General features: G+C 41.0%; 1 protein-coding gene across 3 annotated transcripts in view; it reads right to left on the bottom strand.

Moving 5' to 3' along the window:
• The window catches only part of znf536 (zinc finger protein 536), a 219,115-nt gene that overhangs the window by 155,330 nt on the left and 44,260 nt on the right, over positions 1 to 19,525 (bottom strand). The window lies entirely within an intron of this gene.

Below are 19,525 nucleotides of genomic sequence, written 5' to 3'. Positions count from 1 at the left end.
AAAGACGTTGTGGTTATTAATGGACACAGAACATCCTATTTAACAGGTATGAAGAAAAGCATTTTAAAGCTGTACCGGATATTCCTACTCAGTGCCTCAGTATGTCTAACAGAGTACTGTGATCAGTTGTGTTAAAGGCAGCACTAAGGTCCAGAAGCTTAAGTCATTAAGAGGTCATTAGTCAGCCTGAGTCTCAGTGATATGATGTTTGCAACATTTTACTTTTTGCCATTAAAAAATTCTAAAATGTATTATATAAATGGTAGCTTGGAGCTTATGCACCTGCAGGAGTCAGGGTCCCTCTGTTTATTGTAACCGTACACTCACAAAAAGCCAGTCCTCTGTCCTTGCCTGATGAAAGGTGCTTCAGTCTCCCAACAACACAACGGAGGGTGGAAGTGAGGCAGAGCATCAGAGAGAATGTGCTGTGGTGAGATGATATGGATTTTTGTCTGTCTGACAGGTAACATCCAACCTGTTTTCTTCTCTGTCCCAGAGACAGTTGTGTCTGCCTCACAGCATTACTGTCAAGTTGATCTATAATGGAGCCACTCTGACTTCCCTTCTTCATGTTAGCCTTATAGCTATGTTCACAGACAGTATATTCAACTCTAGGAGGAGGCCCATATCTAAACATGTTTCAGTTCTAGGGACAAATGTTGCAAACTAGCTTAGGCTATGAACAGTTTGGGCTAGAAAAAGTGACAAAAAATATAAAATCAAGGATATTTTTTCACTGGTTCTAATTTTAAAAGGGAGGAGATTGGGGTTTTAGAAAAGGCTAGCACAAGGTTAGCATATGTGGACAGATGAAGCCTTACAATCCAAGTTTAGAATTAAGTAATGTAAAGGAAATACTAAGTAGTCTCTCAATCGAACAGTTAAGTTGTAAAAATGAGACTGATTTCTGAATTGCAAACCAAGGATATGAGTCTGGTTAAACTTTTCAGAGACAGTGTTTTCAAATTTCATTATTGTATGATTGTGCATGTGAGTCTTTTGTGTATTCTGCTGTGGTTTCATAGTTTAGTGTGACGCACAGCACAACACTGACTGACTCCAAATGATTCACCTCAACTTTACAAGTGTAAGCAGCGTTCAAAACATTTCAAAACAGATGTAGGTGGTTGTTAGAACTGGAAATATGAGTTGGTGTATAAAATACAGAGGTGACAACTTGGATCAATAGCGTTAGCACTAGTGCTGAGTATACAGTGTGTCGTCATTAGACCACACACAGACCTCACACGCACCCGCAGCAATGAGTGCAGCTTTCGCTATCTGACGGACAGCACCACTAGGGAAATGACGCACTGTGTGTGTGTGTGTGTGTGTATGAGTTTGTGTGTTATGCACGTGTGTGAGGGAGAGAAAGACCTCAGAGCCCTAGGGATAGTGTGTCACATAAGCTCCATCACAAGGCTGCTTTATTGGGCCTGGCATGGGTCAGACCCCTACTGTCATCTTCAAATATGCCCGCCACCTGCTCACACACACACACACGCATGAACATGCACACACATCCATATGTGTACACACTCACCATACACACACACACTCATGCATACACAAACCAGCACACATGGCTTGCAAAGAATTCATCTGGTGTTTTCTTGTAATTGCAACAAAAACACCAAATCTGGACGTGTCACGTTCATTTCCCAGGACCCCAGAGTGGAGGGCTAATTTCAAACAGCCTCCCCCTCTCACTCTGCAGACCTCTGTCCTTTTTTCTCCACCCGCCCTTCTTCTTCTTTTTTTTATCCTCTCATCTCAGAGGAAAAGAAAGGCAGTCTTTTATACATCGGCCAGTTTTGCAGACGGTTATTTGCTTAAGAGAGGCAAAACTGACTGAAATTCTTTATTCGTCTACCCGGAGAGTGTTTGTGCCACTCTGCCTTCAGATTCCACATGTCTAAGATATACGCCCAGGCCTCCGTTCCAGGGACTCAGCCGCCAATAATATAAATTAGCAATGCAATAAGATTTGCAATGCCACCACAATCAGCCCTGAATGCATAAGCAAATCAGTTCGCTTTTTCCCCTCATTTATAATACCAGTCTATTTTTTTTCTTAATTATTTCAATGCAATACGATTTAGTAGATATGATAATGCAGATATGCTTTATACACACACATATACATATATATATATATATATATATATATATACACACAAACTGTACACTCTGTGGGCGTGTTGTGTGTGTGTTGTGTATAGTTTATGAGTGTATTACGCCCTTTTTGTCTTGCTGTGCAATCTGTTCATGGTCTATTTTTTTAGCATTTGATACATGTGAATGCACTTATTTGCTACTTTTAAAAATCAGCCCACGTGTGTAAAAGTGAGAGTGGTTATGTGAGTGTCTACAGTATGTGTGCCCTTTTTTTCCCTCACGAGCATAAGTATGGTTGTGTGTATAACTGTGAATCAGTATGTGCACGTGTCTGTTCTGTTGTGTGCTTGTCTGTATCTGTGTGTGTGTGTGTGTGTGTGTGTGTGTGTGTGTGTATGCCTGCATGCGTGTGTGTGTGTGTGTGTGTGTGTATGTGTGTGTGCGTGTTCCCTGATGGAGATAAGTCTGAGTGGTTAGGAGGGAACAGATGTCAGCTGGTGTCGGCTGCCAGGAAGACTGAACAAAGCCAATCACGTTGCCTTCCTGTCCAAAACGCATGGCAGAGGGAGACCTGCATCTAACAACAATTTGTGGCATTAACTCTGAGCATGCCACCCTGGCTGCACATACACACACATGCACAGACATACACACACATGCACAGACATACACACACATACGCACACACACACACACACACACACAGGCATACACATACAAACACATACACACACACATAAATATACTCACCACCATCATCCTGTTTGGAATAAATCTGGTAAACAACTGGTGGAGATATGAAAGATTGCAGGGGGAACTAACAAAATGGCGTCTGTAATATGATCTGCCCTTGTTGCTACAGTAGCTTAATCATTCATAAGCCTGTACAATGGAAGGACTGGCTGTCATTATTGAGTCACTACTTGGTCCTTTGTTGCTTTTTAAAAATTATTCTAAAGCATTTTTTCTTTGCAACCTGTCATTTAATAAATCACATGTCCAAATGCTGTAAATTGCGAGTTGCTTTTTTTAAAACAACAGTAGAAGCTCATCAAAAAAACAACATTTAAATCTTGGCCTGATTCACTGTTTCAATTAATTAATTCCAGTGCTAATGTTCACATATTGCCATGTTGTGCAATAAGCTGAGTGTTACAATCGTCTAGTTGTCCAAACTTTGTTATAACATTGTGCACTATTTGTTATGTCTTACTTCGTCTGACTTGTGTCAATCATTTGCACATTGGGGTAGGACGAACACAGTTTCATTCTGCTGTGCACTCCTTGTTATGACAATAAATTTAACTTTGACTTTGACTAATGTTCCTTCTCTTTCCTCTCCCTTTAATTTCCCTCTGTCTCTCTTTCAGTCTCTGTCTCTTACTCTTTCTCCATCAAACACAATAATATTAGCAGTAAGTTCCTTCATGCACTAGGATAAAAGTGTAAAAGCCAATTTGGGAGAGAAACACACAAATCTTAATTCTTTTTGAAAATGAGAGTGAGTCATGCAGAAAAACATATTCACCATGTATCATAAACAATAAGGAGCAGTGAGAGGAGAGACTAACACAACCACACACGCATGCATACAAAAACAAAAAATGTTTAAAAAAAAAAGTCTAAATTGCATTTTAGGGCATACATCACAAATGTCCATCAATATTACATTTTATTACATATATGCAAAATGTAATTGTTCAAACAAAGCTGAGAATCCACATTTGCGGATTCAAAATTCTCTTAATATTGTTAAGACTTAAGGAGGCCTGCAAAATCACACATATCCTGGGCACTCAAACTCTCCGCTAGAGTCACTCACAGAGGTGACTGGCAAGACCAAAACTGACTCAACCAAATCTAAAGTCATGTAGGTTGCATCTGATTCAATCCAGCACGACTGACCAGACCTGACCAGAAATTCTCCTAACTATATGGAGACAGTTGAAACTAGAAGAAAAACAGCAAAGCAGACACACTTTGAGATGACAGAGTAAGCATCCAAATATATGTGTGTTTTTGTGTGTGCTAGTCGTCATGGCATCCTAGCCTTGACTGACAGATCCTTAGGGATTGTCTGTTACAAATCTGGTGACCTCTGACCTCCCCAATGAGTTGTAAAAACCACACTCCATTTCCCTTAAGACGTTAACAGCCTGCACAAGTGGTGAGTGTGTGTGTGCATGTGTGTTTGCCTCTGTCAATGCGTGCATGCCATGTTTGTGTGTGTGTCTGGTGTAACCCTGAGGTTAAAGAGCAATCTGCAGCCAATTAAGCGCTTCACTAGGAGGGCCCTGCTTCCATGAATGAGAGGAATGCTCTACGAGCTTAAGAGAGAGGGACTTGAATCGGTGCTTTGGAAGCAGTATACAGTACATGAGAGAAAGAGAGTGTGTGGTGGCTATATGTCATGGCTGAGATGATTACAGTGCAGGTTTGTGTGCTGGTAACAATTAAGTGTCAGAGTGCTAATGTAAGGGTTTAAAAGTTCACTGCATACAGAAGTCTGGTTTTGAACTGGGAAGAGAGTTGAAAGCAGTAGGCCTTGCATGAAGCTTACCACCTACTGAGACAATCAGAGACTCCCAAACCTCTAAAGAACAACAGGTATGGAGGGTAAAAGTTTACTAGAATGTTGATATACATCAGCATGTTTACCCCAAAAAATATACTTGGTAAAAGAATAAAATAAAAAAAAGATTAAAAATTCAGAGTTCTAATACTAATGAAAAGGCAGTCTGCGCTCTGCCACATACCTATACATACCTATAATATGATGAAGGCAGATTCATTTCCTGGAGTTGTTACTTTTTAGAGTTTGTAATGCTTTGAATTTGTGATGTCTTTTGTGTTTTGTATAAAACTGTAGAAAATGAGAATCGAACCCTCAATAGAAAAAAGATTAAAGCAAACATTTACCTTGTGTCTTGATAATTTCATAACCTTATTTATAAGTGATGAACGAAGCCTTCGCTAGAGTCAAGACAAGCTCATTATGATTTAAATAGACTAGAATATAACTTATGACAACCTCTATCTTTAGACCTTATGCTTGGATAAGACAGAAAAAAAGAAGAATTACTAGGGAGAAGTATATATTAGTGAGATCTCTTTATAAAGTGACACACCATGTCAACCACCAGACCACCAGTCAACAATAAATAGTGTTAAAGAAAATATAGATTATGTCAAGTTAAAAAAGAGGAAAAAATGAGAATAAGAAATGAAAATGTAAACACTGAAAAAAACAACTGCGTGTTTATCAGTGTATGTAGTAACAGGCCTTTTTCACAGCAGACAGTTTGACTTGTCATAGTAGGAACAGAACAGGTGTTACTAATAACATTAAACATTAATGATGGCTCTGTTGTATTCAGGTGTACCAGCAAGTCATGACAGTGTGACACTAAGTCAGCATGCACAGTAGCAGGACCCTGACACTGAAACAGCTAAACAGAAATCAATCATCATTCATGTTATACACACCTCTGCGTTTCCTACTGTGACATGTCAAAATGCCACTGTGCCTATTGTATATTGTGACATTCAAATCAAATACTTCTTCTCAAAATGGTTTTAATTTCTATGTTTGTTGTTTTTGTTCGTTTTGTTTTTTTTTTGACATTTTGTTCACGGCTTAGGTAAAATGACTAATCTGATTAATCTGAACTGTTCTACTAATAAAGTCAGAGAAGAGAGTGAATCTGTAGGTGGGAGAGACCAGAGTGCTCACAGTGCCTCGAGATAACTTCTGTTGTGAATTGGCGCTATATAAATAAAACTGACTTGACTTGACCAGAGAGATGACAAAGTGATGAAAATACACACACCAAGTTGTGCTGTCACCCTTCAGATCAATAAAACTGACAGATGAGGACGGTAAGTCACACACACTCCCAAGTCAGAATTAAAATAACTACAATTCTAGGAATAATAAACATTTTTTGTCATTTATGTCAGTATGATCCTTGACTTTTGAGTTAAGGATCTTCAGTTTGAGTTTCATCAGCAGTTTTTAAAAATAAAATGTGAAACTAAATAAAGTAAAATAAAGGTTAAAGGTATACTACGCAGGATTTGTTGGTTTCTATTGGTTCAAAGTTAGCCCCTCCTCCCCTGTTCAACAAGCACGAGAGAGAGAGCGGCTGTGGTAGTGCGAGCTAGCGAGTGAATGAGCACAGGGAGCTGCGTTAGCAAGAACAAAGCACTGAAACAGAGAAATATGACGTTATTTTTCTGACTGTTTCACAGCAGACATGTTCTTAAGTAAACATGCACACAACTCTGCACTGTTTCAAGTTAAGCCCTGCTCTCAGACCTGCAGCTCACACAGAAAGAGAGTGAGGAGAGACATAGAGCCCCCTCACACCCTGCACACTGTTCCTGGCTGGGGACTACACACCACTAAGCCCAAAGGTTGCAGCCCAGGATATAAGGGGAGAATAAGAAAATCCAGGCATGAGGCATGTATGAGTCTATACATTGTTTTTTGATCTGTAAATAGAAAAACTGTCACGAACTGGTTGTAATTTACTCTTTCGTCCGTGTGTCAGTTACATATAGAAAGATAAATTCAGTCAATTATTATATGAAAATTACATTCAAAGCGAGGAAAAGAGCAGATGCAGCAAAGTCAGGAGAGGAGGTGTAAAAGCAAGAGGGCAAAGAGGGATGGAGGGAGGGAAGCAGGAAGGAGGGTAGGGTCGATGTCCATCCTGTTCTCCTTCTCCCACCCCCACCTGCACCTCCTCCCAGCTGCCCTTGCCATCCATCAGTGGGTGAGCAGAGAGGATCAGAGCCCAGAGTAATGAGCCGTAAGCCCCCTTACACGTGTTGACGCGCTGCTAAATAAGATCCATTTACCTAGGCTGCCGCCACCATGCCCCACCGACGACTGGAGGAGAACGCACCACCTTCCCTACCACCCCCCAGTGCACCTCAAACACACCTCTTGTCATTGTCACCTCTTCCGTTCCTCTCCAGTTAGTATTGTCTCTCTGTAAATCTTCCTGTGTGTGCCTTAGTGAAAGAATATCTACGTGATTGTGCTGTTTTCGTGCAAGTGTGTGAGTGTGTGTGTGTGTTCCTGTGGGCAGGGAGGACGGCGTGGTGATCCAGTTACTCAAGACAGACAGAAGCAATTGTTCTCCAGTTACAGAGTTTTCTCTGAGACTTGAGGGCATCACTGTCAAGTGTCGAGGCCATCAGGGAAGTCTCGCGTTAGACGATTACACTCGATCTGGCTTGTATGTGTGTGTGTGTGTGTGTGTATTTGTGTGTGTGTGTGTGTGCGTGTATCTGTGTCTGTCATGGGAGGGGGGCCACAATGTGACCTCCACTGCTGTAGTTGGGCTGTGGGTTATTTCCTATGATTTCTGTAGTTTTTGGGGGCATTTTAGTTTTCAAAAATGTCCAAAAAAGTTGCTGTAGCTGCTCTTTATTTTCAACTAGGATCATAGCCAATAGAAACAAACTGAGGACTCTCTTTAGATGAAACTATGTCCTCTTGGTTTGTTTGCCTATCCACTATCCTACCATATTCACAGCAACCTGTCAAATGATTGGCGATTAATTGTGTGTGCGTGGGTGTGTGTGTGTTGGAAGCTGTGCATCCACAATGTGTAACTGGTTACAACACTAAAAGGTGTGTGTCATACTCAGCCCCCATGTAAAAACCACACACTATCTGGGAACAAAAACTGTTTATACAACGCATCCTCTTATAACAAAGGAGGAGAGTGGTAAGAGACAAAGAAACAGAGAGGGATGGAAAGACTGAAAAGATGTTTGCAAATCTCAGAAAAAGGTTAAAAAGAAAAGTGAGACACAGAAAGAGAGAGAGAGAGCCACGGGAAAAAAGAAAACAGGCAGAAAAAGGGACAGATGAGTGAGCAAGGCTTTAGTAGCGCTGTTGGGGTGAAAGAGAATGCCACTATTAATGAGATGTCTATTTTACCCACCAGCTCTCTGTCTCTCTCACTGCTACGCCTGTTTTCCTCTGGCCCCCATTATCAGTGCACTTGAACCCGGGGATAACAATGAGTTCACAGAGATTGAGAAGTGCCGAGGCCTTAATTGTATGTATTTAGTCACGCAAACAGAGGCAATGGCCTGAGAACGCCTAGTTAGCCAATGACATCATTTAGCCACACAGCCACTTTAACTCAATAGGGCTGCTGTGGCATACAGCTCTCTGTCACTTTACCCTACCCCTGCCTACCATCGCTCTCGTCTCTCTATCGGTATTCCACCACGCAAAGATTCACTAAATACTCTGTATCTCTTTTATCACTGTCTTTATTGTTGTTGTTCTTATTGTCTGTCCTTTTTTTCTCTTTCCTCTTTCACGAGGTCAGTCTACGTGTGCAATTTCCACACCCTGTTTTTGTTTGATTTTAACTTTAACTGTTCTTGGAGAAAGTCATCAGGCTTTTGCAAATTTTACCTTTAAAAACATGGGATGTATTAAAATTACCTACCATCAAAAAACTGAGTTTTGTCTCCGTTTGTCTTCCTCAAACATGGAATTTGGAAATTTTCATGTTTTAAAGGTCATTGCTTTGATTCTAGGGCACAACTAAAAAAAATTTCCATTGTTGATTAATGTAGCAATTATCTCTTTGATTAATCGATTAAACTGTTTGGTTGGACTAATTTCAAAATGTCAGAAAGTAGTGACAATTTCCCATAGTGGTTTCTCAGAGCCCATTGTGACACTTCCAAATGGCTCGTTTTGTGCAGCCAACAGTCTGAAACCCAAATAAATTAAATGTACAATGATTTAAAACAGAGAAAATCAGCACATTCTCACATTTCAGAATCTGGAACAAGGAACCTGTTTGGCATTTTTTGCTTGATAAATAATCGAAATCTCTTTTTTTTATTATCAAGATTGATTAATTTTCTGTCAGTCAACTAAACAATTTATCAAGTAATAGTGTCGACAATATTCCAGTCAAAACAGATTTTCTTTATGATTTTGAAGATTTTATTTTGACACTGTTTACATGTTTGTCATTTTTAAAGCAGTATCTGCAAATACGGGCAGAGAGGAAATGACCTCTTGCTCGGTGCTTGGATGACTGTTAGTGTATGTTCTTGTGTGTTTGCGTGTGTGTGTGTGTATGTGTGTGTGTGTCTATTTGTTTGCATGCATACTTTTGTCAATCAATGGTGGTTGCTGGCAGCCACAAAGATGATGATGGCACTGAGATGTTAGTGCGCCTCACTTGCTCGGCACAAAGAATGGTATGTGTGTGTGTGTGTGTGTGTGTTTGTGTGTGTGTGTGTGTGTGTGTGTGTGTGTGTGTGTGTGTGTGTGTGTGTGCGCGTGTGTGTGTGTAGAAAGGAGGGGTGCTTCTCAAGCAGGGATGTCAGCACTTGAAAAATCAATCACCATCTGGGCTCATTTCATACAAAGGACAGAGGGAGAGGAGGATAACACACAAAAGCACACACACACACATAAACACACACACACTTCTTGCGTCTTTCATTTCATGCAAAGACAACAGAGGGCAAAAACGTACAGCAGCGAGGTGCCCCTCTTGTGTTTTAAGTGAACACTTCACTCTTCGCCTGGATCCTGCTGGTATAAAAGCAGGTGCAATTTCCTTCTGTGCCCTGCACCTCTGCCTGGCCTTTTTTTTTTAATCTGAGGTTGTGGTGGTTGTAGTGAACAGCAAGTGTACAATTCAGGACGTAAGGGCCGAACAACATAGAGGGGTGTTTTCAGTGGAAAGTATTAGCCATGCTGGGGCCTATCTAAGCCATTAGGCCAGCGCTATGCGAACACACTGCATCAGGGCTGGTGTGCAAGGTCACCCAAAGCAAACGGGGATAAGAGAAAAGAAAAGCAAAGATTCATCTGCTTGAGTTAGCACCTCAGGTCAATGGGTTTACCTCCTATTCACCGCAGCACGGTCCTTATTTACAGATGGTGCTTTAACTTTCTTTCAAAAACCTGTTTTCAACTTCACATAAGGCACTTTTATATGAGAAAACTGAATGTTTTATGCAAAGAAGATTTTTTTAAGTATACACAAAAAGCATCAGAGGTTGAAAGCGTGTGTCTGCATGTGTACGTGTGTGTATGTGTGTGACATGATTTTTGCTGCGGCGCTGCCTCCTTTCAGTTGCACAGCTGTGTGAGAAATACCAGTGGCAGAGGCTGCTGAGGCAGCGAAAGCATTTAATACTCAACAAACAGTTATCTAAGCCCATGTCCAATAGCTAGACACCACTGTAATGTGACCTACATACAAAGTGAATAAGATTTTTTTTGTATTTCAGTTGGGTTGTGGTGGGGGTAAGGGGCACAGGGTGGGGGTTAAGGAGGGGATGTGAACAGAACTCATTCAAATGTCAGTAATAAAATGGCAAGTATTTCTTTTCGCTCCCTGTTTGCCTCCTTTGCTTCTACTCTTTTTCTCCTTCCAGAGGGAGAAAGTACAGTATAATGTAACAGAACATATTGTGCACTCCCGGGCTTTGAAGGATTAAATGAAATGACAAGTGGAGGGAAGAGCCATGTGATTTTTATGTATTTTTTCTTACAGGGATAGAGGAGGTCAAAGTATGTGTCTCAGGGATGGAGCTGAGGGTGAAGCCTCTAAAACTCTGTTTTCACAGTGCTGACTGTACCATATAAATCTCACCCATACAACTGTCATTACAAATTGTTTTAAGGTGATCTAAATCATTGGTATTTGAGGATAGGATCTAATTAAATGACTTATTCTTTAACACTGCTTGTGTTATGATCATGATTATCTACAGTGGTGCACTGGCCATCGTACATATGTAATCAACCCTCACTGACCAGACCTCTCATTATCTACCTCACCATTTAACACTTTACGACTGCATGGTTTGAGTTTCTTACTATTTCAGAGGCCAAACATTGAGAAGGACACTGTTTCAGCTAGTTGCATGGCACAAAATTAAAAGCCCATTATGCATAATTTGAGGCAGAAATGGACAGATTGACTTCAGAACAATTTTGATAGGTTTGGTCCCAGTCTCAGGCTAAAAATTGATGAATGAATAAAAGCATGCATGCACGCACACACACACAGTCAATCTGCCTGGCCACATCAACAGAGCAGGTGTCCTTAGTAATGCACCATCGCGCACTTGGATCTCTGAATCTCAGAACAGAGGGAAAAGAGGGAGGAGGGAAAAGTTAGAGAAAGGAAAAAAGGGGGGAAGTTAGAGGAAGGATATGAAAAACGTATTTTTCTAACTGCTGTATTTTAATGTAGGGAACAAATGTCAGTGGTGGTGTGTTTATTTGTATATTTGCTACCTTATGGAATTTGGAAGGATTATGAAGATCTGTCACTAAACTAGAGGTAACCCAAACTGTGTGCATCTGTCTGCCTGCGACTCGACTGACACAACGCACCAGTGAAACTTGCTTGACTGCACCTCATTTCTTAGCTCGAGAACGGCCGACTCCTACACTCGTTATTTTGGGAATGATCAAAAACATCAAGATGATGTATTTTCAGTATCCATATGAGAAATATTTATCAGGAAGACAGGCCACAAGCCCAACTGAGGAGAAACTAAGCAGAAAGAGATGTATTTAGTAAAGACCATGCCTTTGCCCCCCGCTGAGTCTCAGCTACATGGTACATAAATAACCATTATGAATCACGCTGTTTGGTCTCACCCTGCCGTTTCTCAAACAAGATCCAGTTTCCATTTAGCCACCATGGTGATGAGCAAGCCTCCTGCAACGGTGCACCATTTTCAAGAAAGCAATAAATAAAATATGTTATGTGTTTGTCTAGTGCTTTAATTTGGTAAAAAATCGACTAAAAATGTGGTAAATGTATCCAGTTTAAAAGATCACATTTTCAGCTTCTTGGTGTTTACATTTCAACTTGTCTGCCTAATAGGCTTGCATCCAGCGTAAACCTATAAGAGGCCAGAGGGCGAACCAACAACAAAGTAGCCACGCAGCTCAGATGAAAAGACAAACTACTGCTGAAATAAGACCATTAGTTTACACAAAAGAAGAAGGCTTAGAGGTCTGAAGAATGAGACTCTGACATGACAAATCTTCTATTGTGAAAGTTTGCCTAGGTCTAATTTGATAAAATGCAGTTGAAAATAAAAATCAATATGCTGATCAAGAACGCTCAATCATATCATTAGCAGTGTCACTGGTGCATGTCTGACTAGAAGCTTGTTGCCTTTCCTCTTTGGCACAAGTTCAGAGGCAATGTCGTGGGTGGTTCACTCACATCAGCCTCTGTGGCCTAAGAGATTACCCTACACAAACTTTATCCCATGCCAATCTATCCTTAGAGTGGGCATTTTAAACCTTGTAGCAAAAATCAAGCCTCCATTCAGGGAATCTCCTTTGTAGAACTTAAATACATCCCAAAGTGTCCATCAACAAAGGCCTCTACCCTTCCTCCTCACTCTCTGTGACACTTTAAGTTTAGGATTGTTCAGTGGGCCTGTGGGTGGGTTTTTCATTCTTCCCCATTCTTCCTTTATTTTGCTCCTTCTTTAGAGCATTAGGGCAGCCAGCCATTGAACTACAACCGCTACTATAAAAATTCATCAGGATTAAAATGACCTCACACACAAAATTAAAGTTCCCCGATGTACACAATAAGGGCCTGTATCTTTTTTAAGACATTCTCAGCTTCCTTGGGAACAGGATTGTTTCTTGACAAAGTGGTCTCTACTCAACAATGAGCACCTTTCAGACACACACAGGGACTGCCTTTAGAGCTGCGGAGAGAGACGGATTTCACATATCAATCAAAAGACGGGGGGTGGGGAGTGGTGGGGGGGGGGGGGGGGGTGTTGGGGGGTTGAGAGTGGTCCTTCAAAAACCATGAACAGCTTCGAATGGAGTATATGCTTTTCTCTGTTACCGCTACTATTCATAATAACAGCAGACACAGGAGTAATAGAGGAGAGGAAGGGAGTCCTCTTAACACTCTTTTTTAGACTTGCTTTCCCTTATATGGGGACTGAGGCATGGTTCCTCTGCCTGGCCCTGCAATAATAAGACTGTAGTGGATGCCTAGATTGTACAACAATGCAAAAAAGTTGCTTTGTGAAGAGGCCAAGAGGGCCGAAAGTATTCAATCTGTGTGCAAGCTTTCATGTTCTTGAGATTGCACATGCGGGGGGGTGGGGGATTCCATTACACCTGTGCGATGGCGTAATGAACCCATGAGTGTGTGCAGTGGGCCACAGCCACCCACTGCGCCAGCCATGCACACCACTGCCGCTAATCATGTTGAAAATGAATAAGGTGTCAGAGTAGGTAATTCACAGCTGTATTAAAGCACCACAGCCCAGATATAAGGTACATAAAACAAATTAAATATAGTATTCTATTATAGAATATTTTTGGACAGCTGTATTAATGGGTGCACTTCAAAGGTCTTCTTATTAGGTCACTGGCTGCATGTTTCACCTCCTACACTTTTTGCGCCTTGGGTATTCAGATCACCTCCGATTCATAGCTCCAATGAATACAGAGAGAGTAGACGGGAAGAGAACTGGCTAAAATATATGAAGTCGGTTTAGTGTTCAAATTGCATCAAAACTGTGAGACATCTGAGAAAACAGATATCAAACATTACAAATCAAAACATAATCAAGAGGCTACACCTGCAACAATAAGAAAGTTGTACGTTTTTCAACTATGCATGGTGAAATGAAACAGTCACAGGGTGGAAATAAAGAAAAATGGGTTAAAACTCTCAAGTTGGATTAGTCTTTAAATTGCATTATTTTCAGAATTATAAGACACAACAGAAATCAGCTATTATATTATAAAAAGCACAACACATCAGAGGCTGGTGCACTCCTCCCAACAATACTAAAGTGGTATGTTTTTGAAATAACTATTGATTCAAACAATATATGTCTCTAAAGCCAGTTCATCATAACTGTTATATTTTCTAAACAGCCAAATACAGTATGTACAATAACGTGTGTAAAAACAGGATTCTTCCAGACAGACATCTTCACGACAAGGGAAACCTGGAAGATTACCCCACACTTGTTCATTGGCTCCTGAATTACATCATTTCTCCCGGCTTAGACCTCTGTCTGACATTAAAGTAGATCTCAGAGAAGCTGGGAAAAAAAGCATTAGTATTCACTGCATGTATGCGTGGCACATGTGTGCTATTTTTAAATAGGGATGCTGTGAAAGTGTGGAATTGGGGACAAGGCAGCCTTGCACCGGGCCGTGACACAGACTTATGTTAAACCTAATTAGATCATGATAATAGCTTTAGGGCCCCAGTGATCAATGCTAGAGGTCTGTGGAGATGAACTTTCCTTAAGTTTCATGCTGCACACTGGTTGTACTCAATTTTTTTATACATATACACACACACACACACACACACACACACACATCAGAGTGGTTCAAAGGCACTGTGCTACAGGAGAGCATCATTTCAAATATGTGTCTACACATCTCTCTCTCTGTTTTAACGTTTGTCACTCTAGTGTTGGTAGTGACTGAGTACAGTATGGTTAGATTGATGTATACAGTATGGTCAGTGTTGGACTAATTAAAATTTTAAATAGCCTGCATGAGTGCTACATCCACCACTAGTTGATGGATATGATTCAGAATTACTTAATATTGGACATTCAGGAAGCTTATTTGACACTGCCAGAGTCTTTACCCAAGCCTCTCCCATAATGCCCCACAGTGTCTCCACATCACAAAAATACACTTGCTGATTGTGAGATGCTTTCCATCAACAACATTATGGTGGAGTCTAGTTTACAGCTTACAGACTCCTTGGATCACTCTCACTGAAGACAAAGAGGATTCCTTATGCTTCCATTACTATCTAATGTAATTTGTGTAATGTAATATTTCAAAACGTCTGCATCTCCTGACATGTTAGCTAGATAGCTTGTGATAAATCTTGATGCTGGATGCTCTGGGAATCCCTGCCTGTATCGGTTGTGGTTGCGTGTGTACCATCTACTTCTCCCTTCCCCAACTCAAGAAGCAAGAGGAGTACATTCAAGAGACTAAACTGTAAAAGTAAAAATGTTGGCTGAAAAATCAAGCAGCAGCTGATGTTTGCTTGTATTATGTTTGCGTTTTGCACACTGTAATTCCCTTTGGAAAAGCTCAATTTAGGAACCAACATTCTTGGCCTCTCGAAAACTCGCCCATCCATTTAATCCCACAACTGTTCAGACTGGTATACACTCACCCCTGTATATTTCTGTCAGGTCAAGACACACAAGAAATCCTTTCAACTAAACTGATTCTGATGTGACATGTCACCTGGTCTAAAGGGTTTTTTATATTGTTAAAATTACACTGCAGGGGGATTTAATAAACTAAATACTTGGAAATTTTCATTGTGAAAACAGTCAAGTTCAGTATTTACAGAGCCAAGAAGTGGAGAATTCCCATTTTACTGATCTCAGGATTATGCTTCTACCTATTGCTAGCACTACAGATCTGTCCTGCCCTTTCTTTGGGCTGAGAAGGTCAGATATCCAGAAGGAGAGTTCCCCGTACATAATCAGGTTGTCTCCTGGCCACGTCCTTGTGGAGGGGTACATCAACATTGGGTAGGTGTACAACCACATTCAAAGAGACCCCACGGCAGACCAAAAACACTCTTGAGAGATTACATATCCTGTCTAGCCTGGGGACACTGCAGGTTCCCCCAAGAAGATCTGAATAATGTGTCTAGGGACAGGGACAAGAACTTGTCACAAGGGCCCAGACTCAGATAAGCTTTGGAAAATGGATGGCTGGATGAAAATATTGGTAAATAATTGGCTATCAGTAGCTCTAAAAGAATAATTTATATTGGCCTTTACAAACTCACTTTAGTTTAACCTGAGTGCACATGTTGGGAAATCCTGTGTGTGTATGTGGATGCAGTACAGTGTGGAGAGGGATGTTTGTTTTGTTGCCATTGGTAAGCCCTCTGCTCTCCACCACTCAGGCCTCATCTCCCATAACATAATGGATTTCATAAACACTAGTATTTGCCAGAGGTCAACTTGATTCATAATCTATTACTGCTGGGTCAGTTTGTCTTTTCAGTGGCAGTACCCGCCCTGTTCCAGTTTGACATGCTACCCTGCCTGCTGCCTAGCACTGAGGTGACGAGTGGTATTCCAAAAACTGCCGTAATTGTTCCAATTTGATTGATACGGTTTTGGAGATTTTTTGTTGTGTTTTAAATGCTGTAGTTGTGGTTGGGGAGGAACTCACCATATGGGAAGTGGATGACACAGACTGAATCATTTAAACAAATAAATTTTAATACATTCTAAAAGCACCCAATCTCAACCACGGATGAGTTTATCAATAAAACAGTCTGTCTAGACAAAGGTGTACTGGATGATATAATGACCCCCTGGAACCACACAAATAAAGGTTTAACATCATTTAAGACACAAACTCCCTGAAAGGCGAAGGCATCCCTCTGCTTGGTGTTGAATGGTGAGGTGTTAAGCTTTCCATGGCGACATCTATCTCTCCACCACCTTGAGGGCATCTTTTAAGCAGAGGAATTTAGCCATTATGTGGCATTAACCTCATTAGAAAACACTCTTTAGCTGCTCCAAGATAAAATTGATTTACAGCTGCCATTTCCACCACTGCTCTCGATCAATGGTTAAACTATCCGTTTTATGGCCCTGTGCACACTCTCTGCTCTTTTCTCCAGTTTTCTTTAACTGCTCCTGCCCTCCCTTGTGCCAGGTATGTAGTCATAGAATAGAACATGGGCCTTTCTCTATTCCCACATGCTCAAATATGAAACTGGCTACATTTTTTAGAGTGGATGAACACGACAGGATCACTGGCAGATTCTTTGAACCAATTAAGCGCAAAGTTGCTGTCTTAGTCTTTTCTAGATGTGAGAATTTCACTATGGTCAGCTGAATTTGCGTGGGTGGTCTTAATTGAGGTTATATCTTCCTTTTTTTTTCTTTTTTCTTTTCACTCATACCAAAGCTGCTGTAGTTATTCACAATTTAGGAATGTGATGAGCTTAAGCAGCTGCAGATGCATGGCCATGTTTTTTAGAAAAGAAAAAGATTTCAGGAGGGGTTATTGTGGCCTGGAACTTACAAGAATATGGTTTTAAATTGGTGCCAAGTTGTGATTGTCATTATGGAAAGGTTATAATTTAAGTGAATCTTAAAAGTGTGACTGGGGCAGGAAGGTGTTATGGGAATGCAACACCTGAAGTCCACCAAAGTACAGGTCTTCACAGGTCCATTCAGTTCTGAGGAGCTGAGACCTGAGGCAGATCGGGTCTTGTTTTACTGCCACAGGTCTCGGGTCTGTGTGTCAAAATGTCCAATAACCAAGTGTTCAGTAACCTTGAGTGTACGTGGTAACAACTGTGTGAAGGAGACTAAGAACTGTGAACTTCTCAGCTAACCAGAGCTTTGTTCTGAGCAGTGAACTGAAGCTGAGTTTATTTTAGGAAAATTGGTAACCTACATGAAGCTATGCTATTAAATGACAGTTTATTGAATTTGATTCACAGATATTAAATAGGTTAGAACACTGTCTTGTGTCTATCTATCGCCCAGTTGGCTACAGACTTTTCCATTGTTGGTGCAGTAGGTGGAACTAGGACTTTACATTATTCATATAAAGCTGTCTTTGAAGCATATGAACAGATCATTTTAATTTCTATGCTATCTTTGATTCTATTCCAGCCAGGTCTGGCTGTTCTTGGGTCCCCCCTCAGATTGTCTTTTTTTTTCCTTTTTGAAAATTTATTTGTGCACGTCAGGTTTTTCCACAAGTCTGTTTCAGGTCAGGTTAAATAATGGCCCTGTGAAGACTTCTACATGGAAAAGAGAAATGGTAATTTAACAGTTAACATGTCCACACATCCATGTCTAAGCAATATAATAAATATAATATAATATAAAATATATAAAACGTCATCAGTCAGTGTAACAAATTTTCGTAGAAGATCAGGACTGGATTCACAGCATGCCACAAGATACAGCCACTTTGCCTGTTTCCACATTAAGTTGACGGTTAAATCTATGTACAGCTAAGCCAAGCAGAAAATCCACAATCCATGTCTGTGTGGTCAAGTGTCAGTATATGCCCGCCCACCTCTGACAGCTCAGGTTTATGTGGATGTTTAAGCAAAACACGCAACGCTGTATTTCTTTAACAAATCAATACAACCACCATTTCAGCTCCTCTTCCTGTCCCTCTCTCCCTCCTTCTTGTGCTCGCTCCTTTCTTATCTCTCTCTGTCTGGGAGAATTGATCCGCACGGATGGAATGATATCAACCGACGGATAGAGTGATACACCCCACTCCCTCCTTCTTACACTCCTTTCAACCCACTTTTGACACATAAATAAAATATGTGGCCTTTTTGTTTCGATTCACCACGCCGTTAGTTCTGAAAAAGGAATATGGTGCATGGGGCTCACATGGAGCCGTTGGTAGACAAGAGGGAGCTGAGAGTCGGCTGGTTGCCATCACTCACTGTTCACAGGCGCCCTCCAAAATCCCCTGAACTTTCCAACATACGCATTTGTTAGAGTGACACAGTCAGATTCTAAAGAATGGCATTAGAAAATAATGTGAGTGCTAAATTATTCAGGCATTTTTTTGCCATAATGCCTCACTTTACAACCACACACAGCTGCACACACACTTACACGCAGACACATACATATATCCTCCCACTCACATCTGAATTATGGGAGATCCATTTAGTGTCAGTGTCCAAATTTGGCAAAGGAAAGGATGAGAGAAGGTGCTGTGAGAGGAGTTCACTAACTCTGTCATGTTACTAAGTTAAGATGCCAAACGGGCATCACAGTCAATCCACACTTTAATATTAGTTGAAATAAATCACTACCGTGGCTACATGTATTAGGCCCTGCTATTAACAGATGAATGCAACATGTTCATCCGCACCTTGGCTAGATATTCCTGATATGATGGTAAAGGCATTTCCACAGCTGGATAAGAAATAGCTACTAGGTGAACTAACCTCGCGTCCTCGGAGCATGTCAGTGCATCAGGCCTGGGTCACACAGGCCTGCAGGGTTTCCACTTCGGTCTGTCAAACAGACAACACTGTGGAAGTCTGTGAGGCGCTAACTTCTCCACACACCTTCCTAGGCTTCAATTGCACTTTTTGCCCTCCCCTTCCTGTATCTGGAGCCCTCATATTTAGGTCAGGTCACAGACACATGCATACCTATATTACATAACCTTGGCCATGCTCAATACACAGTCTCTGGTCTGGACAGTGGAGAGAAGAATGACACAAGAGATAAGAGACAGCCAGCTTGGACTTAAAGATAGACAGAGTAACCCTACTACAACGGATAACTGATGGGATTAAATAGGAATTATGCCCATGCTGGCCCTCTG

The sequence above is a fragment of the Lates calcarifer genome, linkage group LG2 (genome assembly GCF_001640805.2).
Source record: "Lates calcarifer isolate ASB-BC8 linkage group LG2, TLL_Latcal_v3, whole genome shotgun sequence".
Taxonomy (NCBI): domain Eukaryota; kingdom Metazoa; phylum Chordata; class Actinopteri; family Centropomidae; genus Lates; species Lates calcarifer.
The sequence above is the reverse complement of the archived record's forward strand: the minus strand, read 5'-3'. Positions and strand labels throughout refer to the sequence as shown.